We start from the raw sequence: 11,760 nt of genomic DNA on the forward strand, positions 1-11,760 counted from the left end.
CACAATTATGAAATAGTAATATACTAGGCTACATGTGTTAAATAATACATCGTATTCAAATAATTTTAATGAATCGTTTCATAACACCATTTATTTACCATTTTTAAAAACCTTTAAAAGAAAGATCCTTGATTTTTAAAATATGGTTACATATTTACCAATTACAAACATAGTAACAATTTTATCATTATAACTTAATGCATTTAATTAATATATATATATTATTTTACATAACTTTATTTGGAGTACTCCTTTATTGCACAATGCACATTTCTTAATATTAAGCCTAAAATGTGTTTTAATATCACTTTTAAGGATAGTATAATCACTGTATAAAATCAGTAAATGCAAGATATTTAAAGTGTTCCTCAATTATACGTGCAATAGTTCCACTTTATTGCACAGTCAAATACACTTAGGTAGGCTATATCTGTAGTTGGACCTCAGCATTATTTCTGGATAACTACAGTAAGTATAAAGACTTTAAGTATATCAATTTAGTACATCAAAAATACAATCGCATATTTATATTAAGTACATAACTATGTAACTATATTTGTAGTAGCCTACACTTAGCATAAAACAAATGTATTTCAAATACATGTTGGTATATTTATTTTTCACTGGGGTCTTTTTATGAAAACAAACCAAATAAATAAATGTAGATGAGATATTGATTAAAGTTTCATTATGTGAGAAGAAGGACAGGCATAAAACTAATCCCTATTGATTGTTTGGGTCAATGGTCGATAGTTCAGCAGTCATTTTACAAACATACCGACAGCAAAATGCTGCGACCTATTGTGGATTTCTTTCAGTACAGGAAAGTTAAATCATTCTCACATGTTTACCAGTGTCTGGATGGCTCTGAACGCAGGTTTCAACCACGCACTCTTAAAAATAAAGGTTCTTTATTGGTATTAATGATTCCTTTGCACTGCACAAAAGGTTCTTTATAGTGGAAAAGGGTTCTTTCGATTTTTAAAATGATGATCGCTTCACTGAAAGATTCTTTAGGGAACTTAAAATGGTTCTTCTATGGCATCGCAGTAAAAAAAAACTTTATTTTTAAGAGTGCATTGAGACTTTGTCATGAATGAGGGTTGTGTGTTCATGGTAACCGTCACAAAGCGCTGACGATTAGCTTTCATCAAGCCTGTCACGTCTGACAGAGTGATTATTAGTGGCTTTCAGCATAGACAAAGAGAACAGGAGGAAAACGCCACACATATAATGGAATGACTATTCATTTGAGTCATAATTCATGTCATTTTTGTTTGGTTATACATTATGCGTTCCTCAGTATTAACTGTTTATCAATAGGCTTGTGCATATATTGCATTATTTTAAAAGTGTAGCAATGAGCTATTGATACTAATCAACTGCATGCATGATTGAAGTGTCTATTCAAGTCATAAAAGCTTTGCATCTTGTTAAAGAAAGCATCTTGTACGCATTTGAGCCAGTAATCTAATCAAGTGACAGTGTGAAGAGCAAGAGGTGCTTTAGTCGGTCATTGAGAATTAGATTATTGGCAGCAACAAGTGATGAATATAAACAACTAACTGAGTTACAGGCGCATATAAAGCTTGCTTAGATGCTAGTGCGTACCTTTATGTGATATGATATTCATCTGTTTATTGTTTTTCTCTCGTTGAAAGTTTTTTTTTTTTTGTTTACGCAAGGTTTTGACTTCACATAAACCTTAATGAAGTTCTGAAGGTTTTTGAACTGGCACAGAGATAACAGCCTCCACTGACGGCGTAAATTACGCTTATACAAAGGAACAGAATTCTGCTTTCCAAATGACCAGCATTAAATGGGAGTGTGTGCACCTGTTGAAGAATGAAAGGGTCCATATGAGGGCTGTATTGACCATGGATGTGTTTCCAAGGCAACCTGAAACAACATTATAGTTGGAAATCCAGGTGTAGCAGATCGTGTCTCTCGGAGGATCTGGAAGATTCCAGTTGATTGTCAGTGTTTATCGGCTCTCGTCTCGTGAGCTCAGTGGAAGATATGTCAAATAAACGTGAGAAATAGCAGCGCGCTTAAAATTTGGCATAGGGTTCATACACAGAAAGCCTACTGAACTTTGTAACCATTAGAAAAATAAGTAGTGTCTAAGTATTTCTGTGTTAAACAGACTTTCAGAAATATGTTCAGTTCAAGATCAGGAACTTCAACTTTAGTAAATATAACTCTGATTATTTACACAGTTTTGAGAAAATGAACAGAATGGGAATAAATCAGCGAGGGGCTGCTTACATTAGGACGTCAACTTGAAAATAATTGATAATCAGATTTAATACGTCAAACAGGATTGACTGTTTTAAAGTCGGCGTGAAATGGAAGTTGAGCTGTCTTTTCCTTTCCTATTGTGATGTTTAAGTAAAATATTCTCGAACAAATGTAGGGCGGGGCTTGATTTTGTCCATGTGGATTTGATTGGATGGTTGTGGTTTGCTATTGGTGGATCCCATGTGAGTGACAGGTGGCTCCGCCCTCGCGCCAGTAAACACGTCATCAGAGAAGAGAAAATGCAAGAGGGAGGGAAAGTTATTTTGATTGAGATTACGAGGGCACATGAAAAGACTTGCACAGAAAAATCATTTAAACTGCAATAAAGGAGTGATTCCATAGAAATTCCAATTAAAAAAAGATTAGTCAATTTTGATTTCATGGTGACTTTAACTTGACACAAACTCAATCTAACAGCACAAACCATAACAGAATGAATCAAATCTGTTGATACTCACTGGACTTCGAACTGTCGATTTCCCTCCAAAATGATTATAATTTAAACAAAATTTATAGCAAATGACCCAATGAATTCCCAATGGAAAAAATCAAGTATTGCCCTACATTTTTTCTTGTTGGAGAAGCTACAATAGTGTCACAATAGGGGAGAAAAGACTATCGCAACTTCCGTTTTATACCGACTATTTCATTACGATTCAAATGCATTTCCATCAGTTTGTTTACCAGTTCTAACCCTTTTAAAGATACAAATGCTGTATTTCCATTGCATTGCATCAGCATGTTCATGAGAGTCTTTGTGTTTATTTACTCAATGGTGCCAAATTCTCTTTCTAATTGCATATTTTAGTAATCATGGATACAGCTGGTTATTTTAAACTCACTGAACCCTATTAGTCCAAATATTTGTCTTGGTGAAACAGGAAAACGGATCATCCTTATTTATTTTGACATTCCTGCCGTGCAGTTCTCCCTGTGTGAGCTGAATCTGAGGATAATTGAAGGACCCCAAGCAGGCAATTTTCCAGGAAACTCTCACTGCTTAATTGGTGGATAAATGCAGTGGAACATCTGGTAGAGTTCACCCTGCCATTTGATGCAACAGTCAATTTAGCACCTCCATTTACCCTACTCAAGTTTTCCTCACAGGGATAATTCACCCCCCTCTCGGGAAAAGACTGTCTGATGGCACAAAATGGGACGTCTAAAAGCCATGCAAGGACTTCTTTGAAAGATTATATCAAACTGCAGTTTGCCTCTGTGCATTGTGCGTTCTGGGACAGCGATGTTAAGTGCGAGACATTTTTAGCAGCTTTAGCATAATCATTAATGAAATTATCACATGCACATCCCCTCTTCAGCTTTGGAAACATGGACTGTTTGCTATATTAAGTAGGATATGGTGTATTTTTAGTTGTGCTTGTGAAAAAAAAAATCCCAATGACTGACATTTAAGAAGGGACCAGAGCTATATCTAGAGTAGAGAGTACTTTTTTTCCATTTTTTACAGATTTGTGTGATGCATATATAAAATAAATAAATCTAAATAAAAGTTTTGGGTGCATAATATACTTAATAATAGTATAGACTGCAAACCGAATGCAGACTCTTTTGACTTTGGTCAGTGAGCAACAACCTAACTACCCAAAACATCCCAAAAACACCAACACCATAGCAAAAAAAAACACCCTAACAGCATATAGCAACCATTTAGAAACACCATAGCAACACCTTGACAAGCAGCAAAACGCCCTAGCATAGATTAGACACAACCTAGAAACCACATATCAATACCCTTGAAACCACCCAGAAAACCCAAGCAGCCAAACAAAACCTCCTAACAGCATAAAAACCTGGAAACACCCAAGCAACACCCTGGCAAGCAGCCAGACATCCAAGTGATGTCCTAGTAACCACCCAAAATATAGAAACAGCATATAAACAACAAAAAACACCCTAGCAACACCCTGGCAAGCAGCCAAACACCCTAGTGATACCCTCAATCCAGAATATAGAAACAACAAAAACAACAAATGCCCTGGCAACCACTCAGAAAACCATAGCAACAACAAAAAACACCCTAGCAACACCCTAATGATGCCCTAGCCACCAGCCACAACATAGAAACAGCATTAGAAATAGCAAAACCCTAGCAACATAGCAATGCCCTGGCAACCACCCAGAAAACCATAGCAACAACAACAACAAAAAACACCCTGGTTAGCTGCTAAATACCCTAATGATGCCCTAGCCACCACAGACACGCATTGAAACAACATAGCATCGCAATGCCCTGGCAACCACACAGAAAACCCTCGCAACAACAAAAAACACCCTAGTAACACCCTGGCTAGCAGAAAAACACCCTAATGATGCCATAGCAGCCACCCAAAATATAGAGACAACATAGACACAACATAGAAACAATGACTGCATGGCATCCACACAGAAAACACTAGCAACCAAACAAAACCTACTTACGGTATATCAACCATCTTAGAAACAATCTTGCAAGCAGCCAAACACCCTAGTGATGCCCTAGCAACCACCCAGAACATAGAAACAACAAAACCACATTGTAATGCCCTGGCAACCACCAAGAAAACCCAAGAAACAAAACAAAAAAAACACCCTAACAGCATAGTAACCACATAGAAACACCCTGGAAAGCAGCCAAACACCCTAGTGATGCCCTAGCAACCACCCAGAATATAAAAACAGGATAGAAATAACCTAGAAACCACATAGCAATGCCCTGGCAACCACCCAGAAAACCATGGCAACTAAACAAAATATCCTAGCATTATAGCCAGAGCCGGTTCTAGACATTAGGAGGCCCTAGGCAAAATTCATGTTGGAGGCCCCCCACCCCCAATAAAAAAACACTTGAAACAAATATGATTCCTAACCTTTTTATTTATACAACATTTAATTTTAAAAGCAGTATATTTTTACTTACACAGTACATAAGTTTGGACACATTACTATTTTTAATGTTTTTGAAAGAAGTCTCTTATGCTCATCAAGCCTGGATTTATTTGATCAAAAAAACAGAAAAATAATAAAGTGAAATATTATTAAAATTTAAAATAATGGTTTTCTATTTTACTATACTTTATATTTCTGTGATGCAAAGCTGAATTTAGTGCCACGTGATCATTCTGATTTATTATCAAATGTTAGAAATGGTGCTTAATATTTATTTTATAACCTGTGATACTTTTTTTCAGGATTTTTGATTATTAAAGAGTTGTTTTAAAAAAGTCTTCACTATCACTTTTTATATATTTAACACATATATATTTTTTTCTGTATTTTTGATCAAATAAATGCAGGCTTGTAGAGCATAATAATAAACTTCTTTCAAAAACATTAAAAATAGTAATGGGTCCAGACTTTTACCGGTACTGTACATATTAATCAAACTTTATCTACGGTAATCTCTTTTTTGTTTAATGAAGATGTTATTGTTGTTGTTGTTATTTTGCTGTTTTATTCAATTTATTCACAGTTCCAGAATCCCACTTCAGTAGATGAGCATAAGTGCTTTTATATTGCATTGCTACCTTAAATATGCTATACACAAATCAAGTGGAAGAGAAAGACACGATCGCTACTGAGCAGAAAAAAAATATATAAAGTGAAATTATTGGCGTAATGTCAGGAATCTAATCATCAGCAGAATTTAGAAGATAGACCCATATATATGAGATCCTTTAGACTATTTGAAACATTTCAAAATGTTGTAGTGTGTTGGCTTTTTAACTTAGAATACAGACGTCTTGTCTTTTAATTTTGTAGCTTTTTTACTAGTCAGCTCCCGACGCGATGTTATTCATTGTACGCGCAAATTCAAAGCGTCGCGTCTGGGCACGTTAATGACGCTCGCGCTCTTTTAAACTCGTAATAAAGCGGTGAATGATTTTTCCAGAAATGACGCTGATCTACAGTACAAGTTTATATTTAGAATACATTGCAATCACTCCAAAATAGATGACGACAACTCTCACACCTGCATTATGAGCTGTGCTTCTTTGTGTGCTTATTAGGCTTTAGCCTCGCAGCATCTGATGGATGCGTTCGTTACACATACTTTCAGAAGCCGGCACACATTAATTGGTTTAACTGCAGTAATGTAACAGTCTATGGTTAAGATAAACATCGTCACTATTTATAGTGAATTAATAAATATTGAAATAAATTGTAGATAGGACATTTGTACTTTTTTTTTTTTTTTTTTTGTCCCTCTGTCTGGGCCCCATCCCGCCAATCGGGCCCTAGGCACGTGCCTAGTTTGCCTTTGCGTTAATCCGGCTCTGATTATAGCAACCACAGAGTAACACCCTAGATACTGCATATCATCGCCCTGGTAACCACCCACAACAAACTATCATGGTAAATTTAAAGATGAAGTTATTTACATTCTTTGGCCAATAAAAACAGTATATTGGCCAGTAAAATAAAACGCCATTTTTTTTCATCCTTGTATTTTACTGCCACTTGGAGAAAAAGACGCTTGAGGGAATACTCTAAAAACATTTTTTTTTTAGAAAAGAAACGGAAAGCAGAAAGCTTTGCCTTTTATCACTACTCAATTAACAACTTAAAGTTCAACGAAACGTGACCTATTTTTAAGCCACCCACTTTTCTCAGCGCTCAGAGAGGAAGCAGGCGTGCTGAAGTTGCGCTGAATCCGTGTGCATGTGAAAAGGCAGGAAAGGGAGCTGGTGTAATTGATCGGAGAGTTCAGTGGAGCGGGAGGGGTCACCGCCGGCCGGCTCTAAAGTCAAGACTGGGTGGAACGGGGAGGAAAAGCTTCACTGCCAGGATTCCTGTAATCTAGCCTGACCATCACACGCCCAGAGTCGCCTCCTGTGGCCTTTTCCCCTTTTCCCTAAATCAACCTGTTTCCTGCTCAAACATTCACACGCTAACTAGAGTTTAGAGTCTCTGGTGGAAGGGCACGGACGTTTCACACGGCACGCTCGGCTTGTGGGAAATTACCTGTGGTTAGGTAGTGCCTGAGCACATTTGAGAAGTGGAAAGCGAGGACATGGAAAGAAAGTGCTCGGGTTGTTAATGGATTTCTCATACGGAAGAAGTGCAGAGTAAGAACAGCACTATATTGATCCTGAACAAAAGCTGCTTGTTACGCTGACTATCCTATTCGCTTATTTCACGCTAATCGCACTTTTGGAATTTCTCCAAGGCTGAGATTGGAGAAGTGAGAGCAAAAATCAGCTAGTTAACCATATAATAACCAGCAATTACACATTGTTGTGTACAAAATATGTGATGAGGAATAACTCAAATGCGTGGGCCAAAAGGATTGGATTTGATAATTTAGATCAATTCACATTTATTTAGCACTTTTCACAATACACAATCGTTTCAAAGCAGCTTTACAGAAAAGGCATGCTTCTACATTTCAGTTTAGAGTAATCTGGTAGCAGATGTGTCTAAGTACAAGTTATGTCCATATGTCCAGAAATGTACAGTTCTGCAAATCATGCTGTTAGCTAACATTGTCTATCCATTTAGGCAGAAACAATGATCTCATTAAAGCTATTACAAGTTGTGATCATAATGATTATAATATATAGAAAATCTGGCAGTTGTGTATGTTGATTCAGACTCTGCATCATCTGTTGCCGTCACTATCAGGAAGGCTATTCCAGAGTTTAGGAGCCAAATGAGAAAACACTCTCCCTCTTTTTGTGGACTTTAGTGGATACTACCAGAAGCCCCGAGTTTTGTGATCTTAAAGAACACGATGGATTGTAAGGCGATAGAAGATTAAATACACAGGAGCTAAACCAATTAGGGCCTTATAGATCAGCAGCAATACTTTGTAATTAATACAGAACTTAATAGGTAGCCAGTGTAGAGATGATAAAATTGGTGCTATATGATCATATTTTCTTGATCTAGTAAGAACTCTGCCTTTTGGACTAATTGTAGCTTGTTTATTGAGGATGCAGGACAACCGGCTAGTAATGCATTACAGTAATCTAGTCCAGAGGTCATGAAAGCATGAACTAGCTTTTCAGCATCAGAAACAGAGAGCATGTGTTTTTGTAACATATGAAATGTGATTTTCGACAAGTTGCTGTCTAACATAACTCCCAGGTCTTTTACTGTAGAGATTGAAGTAACAGTACAGTTTTGGTCCACCTCAGTCTTATCTGAATAAAATAGAAGAAAATGACTGGTCATCCAATATTTTATATCTTTAACACACTCTGTAAACTTGGATAATTTAAAGATCTGGTCATGATGAAATATATAACCGAGTATCATTAGCATAGTGGAAACTTATTCCCTGTTTTCTTATAATATTACCAAGTGGCATATATTGAAAATAGCAGAGGGCCTAACACAGATCCTTGTGGCACTCCATAATTTACTGACGTTAAAAACTGGTAACCGTCTGATAGGTATGATCTAAACCACTTTAATGCCTGTCCCTGAATACCAATCTAATTTTGTTGTCGATCTAAGAGTATTTTTGATCTGTAATGTTTTTAGCGAGACAAACTGTCTTTCCACGTGATCCTAAAGACCTCTAAATGAGTTTTCCATTTGCACTCTAGATTGCGAGTTTCTCTCTTGAGAGCAAGAGTTATACTGTTGAACCATGGCGCAGTACTTTTCTCTCTGAAAGACCTTTTTTAATCTGAATGGTACAATTTCTAATGTACTAGTGCCCATACAGCCAGGCATTTCATCAAGTTTTTCATTTTTATAATCAAGTTCATAATTAAAAAAAAAAAAAAGAATAATATAATCCTACAGTATATGAGATTTTCCATCGCATTATGCTTCCAGTAGGTGGAGTCTCTTGACTGAAGCCCTTCAGCTGACTTGAGGGATTATTCGGTACATGCTTTCGGATTTACAAATTGAGATTGTTTTTCCATTGGCCATGGCTGTGACGTCCAAATCAATTATCTCTGATTTAACACTTCTTGTCTGAGATGCCTGCAGAAACCCAGAAAGATTTCTGTCTGTTGATTGGTGCTAAACTCGACAGCAGTGCGTTTAGGTTGGTCAAACATCTTCATATGGAAAAAAGATGTCAGCTACAATAATGTAAGCTTGTAAAAGCATCAAAAGCGTCAGTATTATTTCCTCATGAAAAGCGGACGCCAACTGCCAAACAAAAACAAATTTCAAAGCTCAAATTTCATTAAGATTTTTCAAATACATGAGCACACATGCAGAGAGAGAGAGAGAGAGAGAGAGAGAGAGAGAGAGAGAGAGAGAGAGAGAGAGAGAGAGAGCAGGCAGCCTTTAAAGAGAAAATCCCTGTGGTCACTTTCTGTTCGTCTCTCTGAAGATATTTATAGATCTGCTCGCAGGGACCATGCATGGTTCCATATAGATTTACTAGAATCAAAAGCCAGAGGGTGAAGCTATAACAATTTGTTCACAAAAACATCCCTCAGGGTTGAACATCCAGGCACGTCATTTCATTTTTCTTCTTCAACTACTTTAAATCTGTAACTTAAGCTAGATAGATAGATAGATAGATAGATAGATAGATAGATAGATAGATAGATAGATAGATAGATAGATAGATAGATAGATAGATAGATAGATAGATAGATAGATAGATAGATAGATAGATAGATAGATAGATAGATAGATAGATAGATAGATAGATAGATAGATAGATAGATAGATAGATAAAATGACACGGTGATAAACTATTTCACATAACAGTTCTTTAATAGAATTTTTCAAAAGTCTTTTTAATATGAATATAAATGTAAAAATATAAATAACTAATATTTACATCACATAGTTTGACACAGAATACAGATTTTGGCATTTGTTGCCTCCAGCTTAAGAGAAAAAGCATTCTGGAGAATGCAAGGGTGGCGAAAACACGCTCTCAGAACTAGAGAGGTAGATTTACTCTTTCTCATTCCAGAAATATGAAACAGTAGAACAGTTATTCATTCAAGACTCACTCATTCACAACAACTTTGCCACTTTCAACATGAAACAAGAGCAAGTTTAAAGAACAAAACCGCATGGACAGGGTTGTGTTTCTCGTAAGCCTTAGTAGATCGTAGAACAATTGCCACCAATGGTCTCTACGATCAACTTAACTCACAATGCTTTTGAGAAACGCAGCCTAGGTTAGTACATTGGGGGTACAGATGTGGATTTAAGTACAACAGAAGACTGTAAGGCGATAAACGAAGCTAAGTATATATACTTAATATATGGTCCCAATATGTTTGATTGTGCATTCCACACATAGCCGTGACATTCTGCTCACGTCTCTTCCATGAAATTGCACAACCCTGTAAATGTGTTCACCCTCTATAAACCTCCCTCCTCTCCAGCTCTTTTAAAAGGGCTGAAGAAAATCTGAAAACTGGAGGAAATCATGCGAACAACTACTTCCAGATATGTATGGAAACGATCGCATAGGAAGGCCAAAAATCTGTATTATAAAAAAAGAGAACATTCTACGTTTGAGTATATTTTCAGATATCAAAACACAAACTGCACAGCTCTTGTTTCAGCGCTTTTGCAAAATGATGTTTTAAAGATGATCAGATATTTTTCCTGAAAAACAAAGCAAAAAAAGATATTTCTTTCTTTATGGGGGGATTATTTCTTTCTTTTTTGGGGGGATCTTGATTTGATCATGTATACCGCTATCTTGGATTACTGGCTTTCCATGATACAATCAGACGCTCCATTAGGGTCAGTCACAGATATCATCTCATCTGGTCCTTTTCCCACTTACACACCAACTTCATCCCTGATTAAGCCTGATTCTAGTCTGCTTTTTCCCGTGCTGCAGTTAAGAGCATTGTGAACAGTGTTTAAAATGCGGTCGGAAACTCCATTCGCTGCTTTTAGCACGCTGTAGAAAAACACAAGAAGGCAATATATTTTTGTGAAGGGACAAAAACCACATTATGGTGTGAAGCTAGTAAAAATGCTAAAGGAGGCAAAGGCAGCTTTAAAGCACGTACATCGGTCAACAAAAAGGCACTGTGTTTATCCCTAGCCATGTGGTCAGACGTCACTGTTAAAAATCAATCCCATCTGGACGTGCCCCAAGTGCAACCGCTGAGTTGCATGCCATGCGCACACATTTAGTCCAAAAACGTATGTTTCTAGTTACAATAAGCTTAGCCTCAAACTTGCGTCTATTTAAATCACAAACGAGATCTCGTTCATATCTCAAAATGTCTTTAGTGATGAGATTAAACGGAGGGCAAATGGAGAAAAAGACCCAGCAATCTCACGTGTTTTCTCAATAATGTCTCAAACTGTGCTCAGATTTGCCATTAAAAGTCAGAGTTCCCAATATGAACACAAATCGTTTTCATGCAAGAGCAAGTTACTTCAGATATCCAGTTTAATTTTATAGCTCTAGACTCCTACTGTATGTGAACAATTGTCTCAATTTGTGTCTATTTTTATTTCTCTAAAGCTTTTATTTCTCCAAGGTTGATACTTAAACACGACTGA

The sequence above is a fragment of the Scardinius erythrophthalmus genome (genome assembly GCF_964197995.2).
Source record: "Scardinius erythrophthalmus genome assembly, chromosome: 1".
Taxonomy (NCBI): Eukaryota; Metazoa; Chordata; class Actinopteri; order Cypriniformes; family Leuciscidae; genus Scardinius; species Scardinius erythrophthalmus.